Below are 7385 nucleotides of genomic sequence, written 5' to 3'. Positions count from 1 at the left end.
GATATGATAAAGCAGTGGTACAAAGGTTCAGAGACACGTTACAACAATTAAATGTAGGTTTAATAGAGTGTGGTTTATTAGACCAACAGGTAACATATCATGTAGAGAAAATTATAGGTCTGCGGTGACTAGTACAACAGCTGACAAAGCATGAGACAAGAAGAAAAAGAGAAATCTTTAGCTTTACAGGCTAGGTAAGTAAAATTATACTTTTCAGTACATTAGATGACACAGATGCAACATATTACAAGGGAAGAATAGATACTATGAAAAGAAACTCATAAGGACTACTGAGGTTGATAAAAGTGCAAGTGGCAGTGATAAGGGCCACAGTGGCAGGTGTGAACAGGACTGTTTGTACATTAGAATCAAATGAACATGTCAGAGACTGATATTGAAAGACTAGAATGTTTCATGAGAGCATATGTGAAAGAAATCAACATGGGATTTAAACAGGTAGCTCCCTTTGTAACAATAACAAAACAGGTATTATAGTTGTCAGCATTATTTTGCCAGATCGAGGAAAAATACAAGCAGATGGTAAATGCCATTGTGAATGCACATAAAGGCATACCACAGCCTCACATTATCAATCCTGTCCAAATTGTAAAGTATTTAAGTTTAATACATGATGAGCTAAAAGATGTAAAGTTTCCTGTTCCTGTAGCTGAAATATCAGGTTACGTACTATTAAGAATAATTGACTTAACTGTTTTCATTTCTGCTAGTATATTATGATATTTAATCAACATACCATTGATATATAACAACAATTTTAACTTTTGTTTAAAGCACTTACACTACCGAAAGAGATCCTTGAAATGAAAGGAAAGTATGTGTACATACAGCTAGAAAAAGAGTTCTTGCTGATAGAGGAGTCCAAAAGGCAATATACGAAACTTTCAGCAGAGCAGTTAAACTTCAGAGAATTAAGTAAAAATAGGTGACTGTGCATTGTTATCAATTTTTGATCATGTAGAGTGTGAAGCAAAATTGTTGCAACAGGTGAGAGAAATTATGGAAGATTGGGTACAAAGAACAGTTGGATTGAATCAGAGCATTTAAACAGTAATGAATGGTTATATATAGCTCCAAAAGAAGAAGTATTGATCATTTTATGTGGGAGAGAAGCTTCTAAGGACACAGATTGTGGAAAAATACACATACGAAACACTATTGTGAAGCAGTATCCTGAAACCAGTTTGGCTCGGAGACATTTCAATAGAGAAACTTACGTTGTAGTTATTTATAAAAGGTGTCCAAAGGGCCAAGATGAGTCAGTATCATTTAGGAATAGATGTTAAGATGAAAAGAAATTGTAAAACTTAAGTAAAATGAAGTTGTTAAAATAAAACAGTAAAAGTTGACAAAATAAGTGAATTAAATGTACCCAAGCAATACACAAATGTAAAATATGAAATGAAATGTCTATGCCAATGTTAATTATAAATATCAAAGTGTTAATGTCAATTATCCATGTTTTAATGTAAATGTGTTAATGTCAACATGCTGATGTAAATATAATTCAACCAAAATATGTAAAAGAAGCAAAACAAATGCAAAATGTATAGCATTTTTGTCAGAGGTGAATAAAAAACTTCACAATTGGTGCTGCTCTGAAGAGTAATACCAATTCTGCTGGCAGGGGAGGTGTTATTACCATAGTTTGAATTACATTGTTAATAACAAGGAGACAACACTAGGGTCTTAAGGTGTGGCAAGAGGAGCCACAGACCCAGAAGCAGGCTGACCGATGCCAGGCTGATGGGCAGCTGTGTTTGATTGTGAGGTAAAAGCTATAAATGCACAAAGAGGGCTGTGTGTACTTCTGATAACAGGCTCCTTGATAAGGATTGGAATTGAAGTTAATAGGCCAACAGCATTTCTGGTTGGGGGGTTGGGGGGGGGGGAAGTAAGTGGACAAAACTCGGCAGCAAGATATTCTGAAGTGAGGTGCTGTGGGAAAGCAGCTGAGAGAGCCAGAGTTCATTGCAGAGTTAGCAACTGGAACTGATTTAGTCATGGGGGTGTTTGTCATTCATTCTCTCTGTATCAGACTTTGCCGCTTAGTGGAAGCATCTCAGCCAGAGCAGTTAGGATTTACTCATTGTATTTCCGAATAAACCTCCGATTGTTAAACATTCATGACGAGTTACCACCCAGCGTTTCTACCTTTCACACCAGAGATTGTAACTTATTAGCTAGGTCGTATGTCTGCCTCTCATTAAGGCCAACCAGCTAAGGTGTGGTTTTGAACTGTATCACCCAACTTCAAATAAAACCCATGTTTGGGACACAACAAACAGCCATCTGTCCAGTGGCCTGTGGTGCACTGCAGTTGCCTTAACACCAGTTTTCGGTATCGTTTTTCATGCAAGTTATACTTTGACCACAATGGCATGCGAACAATTTTTAAATGTAGCTATTTCAGAAATGCTTCCACCCATGGGTTGAAAGTCTCCAAAGGAAATTATTTACAAATCACTTGTGCAACAGGTTTTAGAATATTCCTGAGGACTAAAAGGGGATGTTGAACGTATAGAGAAGGGTTGCACGAATGGTCACAGGTGTTTTTAGCCCATGGGAGAGCACCACAGAGCTTCAGAAGGAACTGAACTGGAAGTATCTTGAAGATAGACAAACTATCCCAAGAAAGTCTGTTAACAAAGTTTCAAGAACCAGCTTTAAATGACGTCTCTAGGAATATACTACAGTCCCCTACGCATTGCTTCGTGAGGATAAGATATGAATAATTACTGCGTGCACAGAGGCATTCAGACAGTCATTCTTCCCATGCTCCATATGTGAATGGAATGGGAAGGTACACTATTAATGGATATAATGAGTTGTACCCTCAGCCATGCACCTCACAGTGGTTTGCAGAGTATAGATGTAGAAAGTCAATGATCATGCAATTTTGCCACATTAGATACATCACTCCTTTTCCACATTACAACAGCTGTACTGTTCACGAATTCCCCCTTACATCATTTATATACCCTGCACTGCTAGTTCTGCCACCTGCTGTCTGAGTAGTTATTGCAAGTTGACGTCGAACATAGGCTGTGGTCACATTAATGTGACTGGACCTTATTTTATGATGATGAAGGTAATTAAGGGGAAGATAGGGGAACCAGGCTTGTTGTTTCTACAGTCACGCCAGTGTAATGGTTATTCCTGTGTTCTCAAACTGACTGGAAGTATTTAATCTGTAGGATACTTGATCACCAATTATCATACTCATACTTTTAGGTATGTGTTAAGTATAGTAAAAGGAGCGACATTTTATGCAAAGTAATCAAGAATCTTGTCAGATGCAGTACTGATGACGTTGAGAATGTGTTGCCTGCAGTGAGGCATGATGAGATGGAAAAGGATGCCTTTTTTTATGATGTTGCAGTTAGGTGAGAAGTAATGGTGAGTTGAAGTATTGAGGATTTATTGTGAGATGATGTGATTGTTATAATGCGTTAGGGTTTTTTTGTGGTTTGTTATGATGATGATGTATTATGGCAGGCTATGAGGTATTGTGTATTACTGAAACAACGGTATTATGAGAAACATCAAGATGACATTATAGTTATGGATTAATTGTTATGTATAGTGTATTGAGTTGATTGAGTCATTTGGGATGTATTTACAGAGAAGCGCTGAGTTTCCATGGATACTGAGAAAATGATAAACATATATACATTCAGTGTTACCCATTGGTACACTTCACTACATATTAGCACACACACGATCAATAGAGATGAACCAGAAAATGAACAGAATGGCGTGCGAGGGGGAGGGGGGGGGATTTAAAAACGGGCAAAGATAATACACACATAGCTCCCCACGTATCAATATCATTTAAATGGGTTTGACCAGCTTAACAACCCCACTTCAAAACATTTAAATGATTTTCGTAAAAAATAATAGTAATAATACCTAGACCCATACAGTTCTGAAAATCATGTTTTTATTTCCTCAATCCTTTTGTCATTATATCAGCAGGCATATCAGCTGTTTGCAAGTAAAGAGTTTTCATAACTTTATTGGACACAGTTTCCTTATATAATGATATCAAACATCAATGTCTTAGACCTTTTGATTTAAAGGATCAACAGACAAATTCATGACACCCTGATTATCATTAAACAATGTGACATACATTTATTAAAGCTTATCAGTTCATGAAACAAGTTTCTTAATTAATGGCCTGCTGACAAGCTTCAGAAAGAGCCATATACGCAGCCTCTGTGCTAGAAAGAGCAACAGTTTTTTACTTAGCACTCTACCATGACATTACAGAACCATGTAGTTTAAAAATAAAACCAGTGAATGATTTTCTGTCTAAAGAACAATTTACCCAATCTGCATCCACATAACCACGTAATTCTAAATCTAGCTTCCTTCAGATATTTCAAAATTTTCGCTTAGCACAATGTTTTTCAGTATAAGAATTATACACTTTAAACATACAAAAACTAATGGATGCAGAATTATTACGAATATTAGAAGAAAGCGATTCGGAAAGGAATGGGCCAGTGGGGAGGACGGGTGGGAATCCAGTGAAGAGTCTGACGGAGCTGAGTTTGCTTTAGATGAGACTGTAGAAACGGCTGTGGATCCAAGTGACAGGGTAAGGGCAGGAGGAGTGGTAACAAGTGGTAATGTAGATGATACAAGTGTTGCTTGGGAAAGCAAGCCAGTTGGAATGGTAAATTGCCCGTGTATAAAAAAATGAGGGTCTGTTAATTCAAGTAACGGGAAACACACCCTTAGATTATTTTCGTCATTTGCTCACGGACGAATTTCTATTGAAAGTTGTAGAAGGAACAAATCAAAACACAACTGAATTATTCCTTTCTGTGGGAACCAAAGAACATTTACAAATAAATTGTTGGAAAGATGTGACATAGTATTTCACGAAATCATTTTCTTCTAATACTATGTGCATTGCATTTTTCTGAAAATCGAAAACAGGGTAAACCAAAACCATCTGACAGGTTGTATAAAATACATCAAGTTATCAATTTTTTCAATGAAAGGATGTACCAAATGTACTATCCTGAACGGGAACTGTCACTGGACGAATCAATAATCCTTTGTTGTGGAAGATTACTTTTCCACCAATACATCAAAAACAAAAAGTACAAATATTGCATAAAGCTATATATTTTGACAACTCCCACTGGAATGGTCCTAAAATTCGCAGTATACACTGGCGTGCTGTACGATTTAGGAGGAAGAGGCCATGTGCAAAAAATTGATCTTCATTTACTGAATGAAAAGTTGAATGCTGGTTACCACATGTACATGGAAAATTACTATAATAACTTCGCATTGGCTAAGTTGCTCCTAGATAAGAAGACTCACTGCAAGGGAACTCTGAAGGCGAATAGGAAGGATACACCCAAGGAAATACAAAGGCAAAATTACGAAAAGGTGAAGCCATTGCCAGATTTGTGGAAGGAGTTATGGTAGGTAAGTGGTATGATAAGAGGGCGGTTTGCTACAATTCTAATGCATTTACAAATGAAGTGGTTGAGGTTGAAAACAAAAGAAAGGTGTAGAAATCTAAGCCCTTGGCCATTGTAAACTACAATAAATTTATGTCAGGAGCTGATTGGCACGATCAGATATCATCACATTGCTTTCGGAATGAAAAACCAGCCTTTCGGAACAAGAAACCATACGCTGGTACAAGAAACTTTTTATCCAAGTTATGGAAATGATACTGACAAACACACATGCCCTACACAATAAATATTCTGGCACAAAAATGCCCCTCCAAGAATTCAGACTCAGTATTATAAAAGCACTGTTGCTACAAAAGCACGTAGAACGGCCAGTCAGAAATCCCCAACATGTTGTGGTAAAACAAGAGTCAACTGGAAAATCAAAAACACCGAGAAAAAGGTGCAGATCATGCGCCAGCTGAGGACAATGAACAGACATGATTTACAGGTCCGCAGAGTGCCCAAATAAAGCAGGGTATTGTTTGAATTATTGTGTTGTTCACCACCTCTAAAGGTAGGTAGCACTTTCTTGTTCTTTCATTTGTCGACAGTTATGTGTAGGTACTGTTCTTGAACTTTGTATTTATTTTATTTGTTTGAGTGTAATCAGTAAAAGATTTGACACACATTTTATTTCAGAAGTTTCTTCAAGATCTTGTGTTTGTTTTTGAATGCTGTTTCTACTATATTTTTTGTTCAATAAATATGTTGTTTGTCAGCAGGATGTTTTGTTTTATTTTTGAGTATAAAATAAAAATGTAGTACTCTAAACTGTCACAATTTTCAGGAAAAATAAACGAGACGCACTAGCGTGTCCATGGCCACCCGCTACAGAATGTGGCCCAATATGTCACTGACGCCTTAGTGCGCCCCCAAAAAAATTTGATTCATGAGAGTAAATTTAATCTTTTACTTATAAACCAGTTACATTTCATATTACTTTTAGCAATGCAGTTTGAGATTCTATTAAAAAAATAATTGATTACTGGCAACGCAAGGCCAATTACAGTGGCAGCGATCGTGTTAAGACACCATTTACTCTTTTATTCCACACTCTGGATGATTACTTTAAACCATACATAGTCCTTTTTAACTTCAAAACCTTTCTTTTATCATTACAAAGATTTAATTCTGTGGGTTGTAGGAAAATGTCCTCTTTGAGAATACCATTTAAAAAAGCAGTTTTAACATCGAGATGTTTAATGTCAAATCTAGTTCAATAGATAAAGCCTTAAATGTTGAATGCCTTATCACAGGAGGAGAGGTCTGATCATAATCAGCTCCAGGTTTCTGAGTGAATCCTCATGCCACTAGTCTAGCACAATGCTGCACTTCACCTTCACTGTTGACTTTTTTCTTGAATACTCACTTACACTGCACAACACTTGTACTTTCTGAAAGATTTGCCACTTCCCAAGCATTGTTGTCTTCAAAAGCTTGGATCTCCTCCGTCATAGCTTGTTACCATTCTTCTGCACCAGGTCTGCTAAGGGCCTCCTGCACAGCTGTTAGGTCCTCGGGTTGATCTGAAGTTCCGGCAGAAGAATAAATCTCGTAATCAACAAGTCTTCTATTTGGTTCAAGCTGCCTTTGTGATCTTCTAATTTTTTTACTTCATCTTCTTGTGTAACATATTTCTTATCATCAGTTTCTTCCTCTGATGTAAATTCTTCTTTTGGGACATTATGCAAGTTCCTCTCTTAATACAGTATCAGACTTCTTATTTTCTTCATCATCCCTCACTGAAGTGGTGATTTCTTCATGATTCTTTATTTCAGTTTCTGCATCATTAATATTTTCCATTATAGTCACCTCTCAGCTTATCACCACATCATTTGTTTCAGGGTCATAGAGTCTGTAGCCTTTTGTAGTATTGCTATA

This window comes from Schistocerca americana, chromosome 2 (genome assembly GCF_021461395.2).
Source record: "Schistocerca americana isolate TAMUIC-IGC-003095 chromosome 2, iqSchAmer2.1, whole genome shotgun sequence".
Taxonomy (NCBI): Eukaryota; Metazoa; Arthropoda; class Insecta; order Orthoptera; family Acrididae; genus Schistocerca; species Schistocerca americana.
This window is presented reverse-complemented; position numbering follows the sequence as displayed.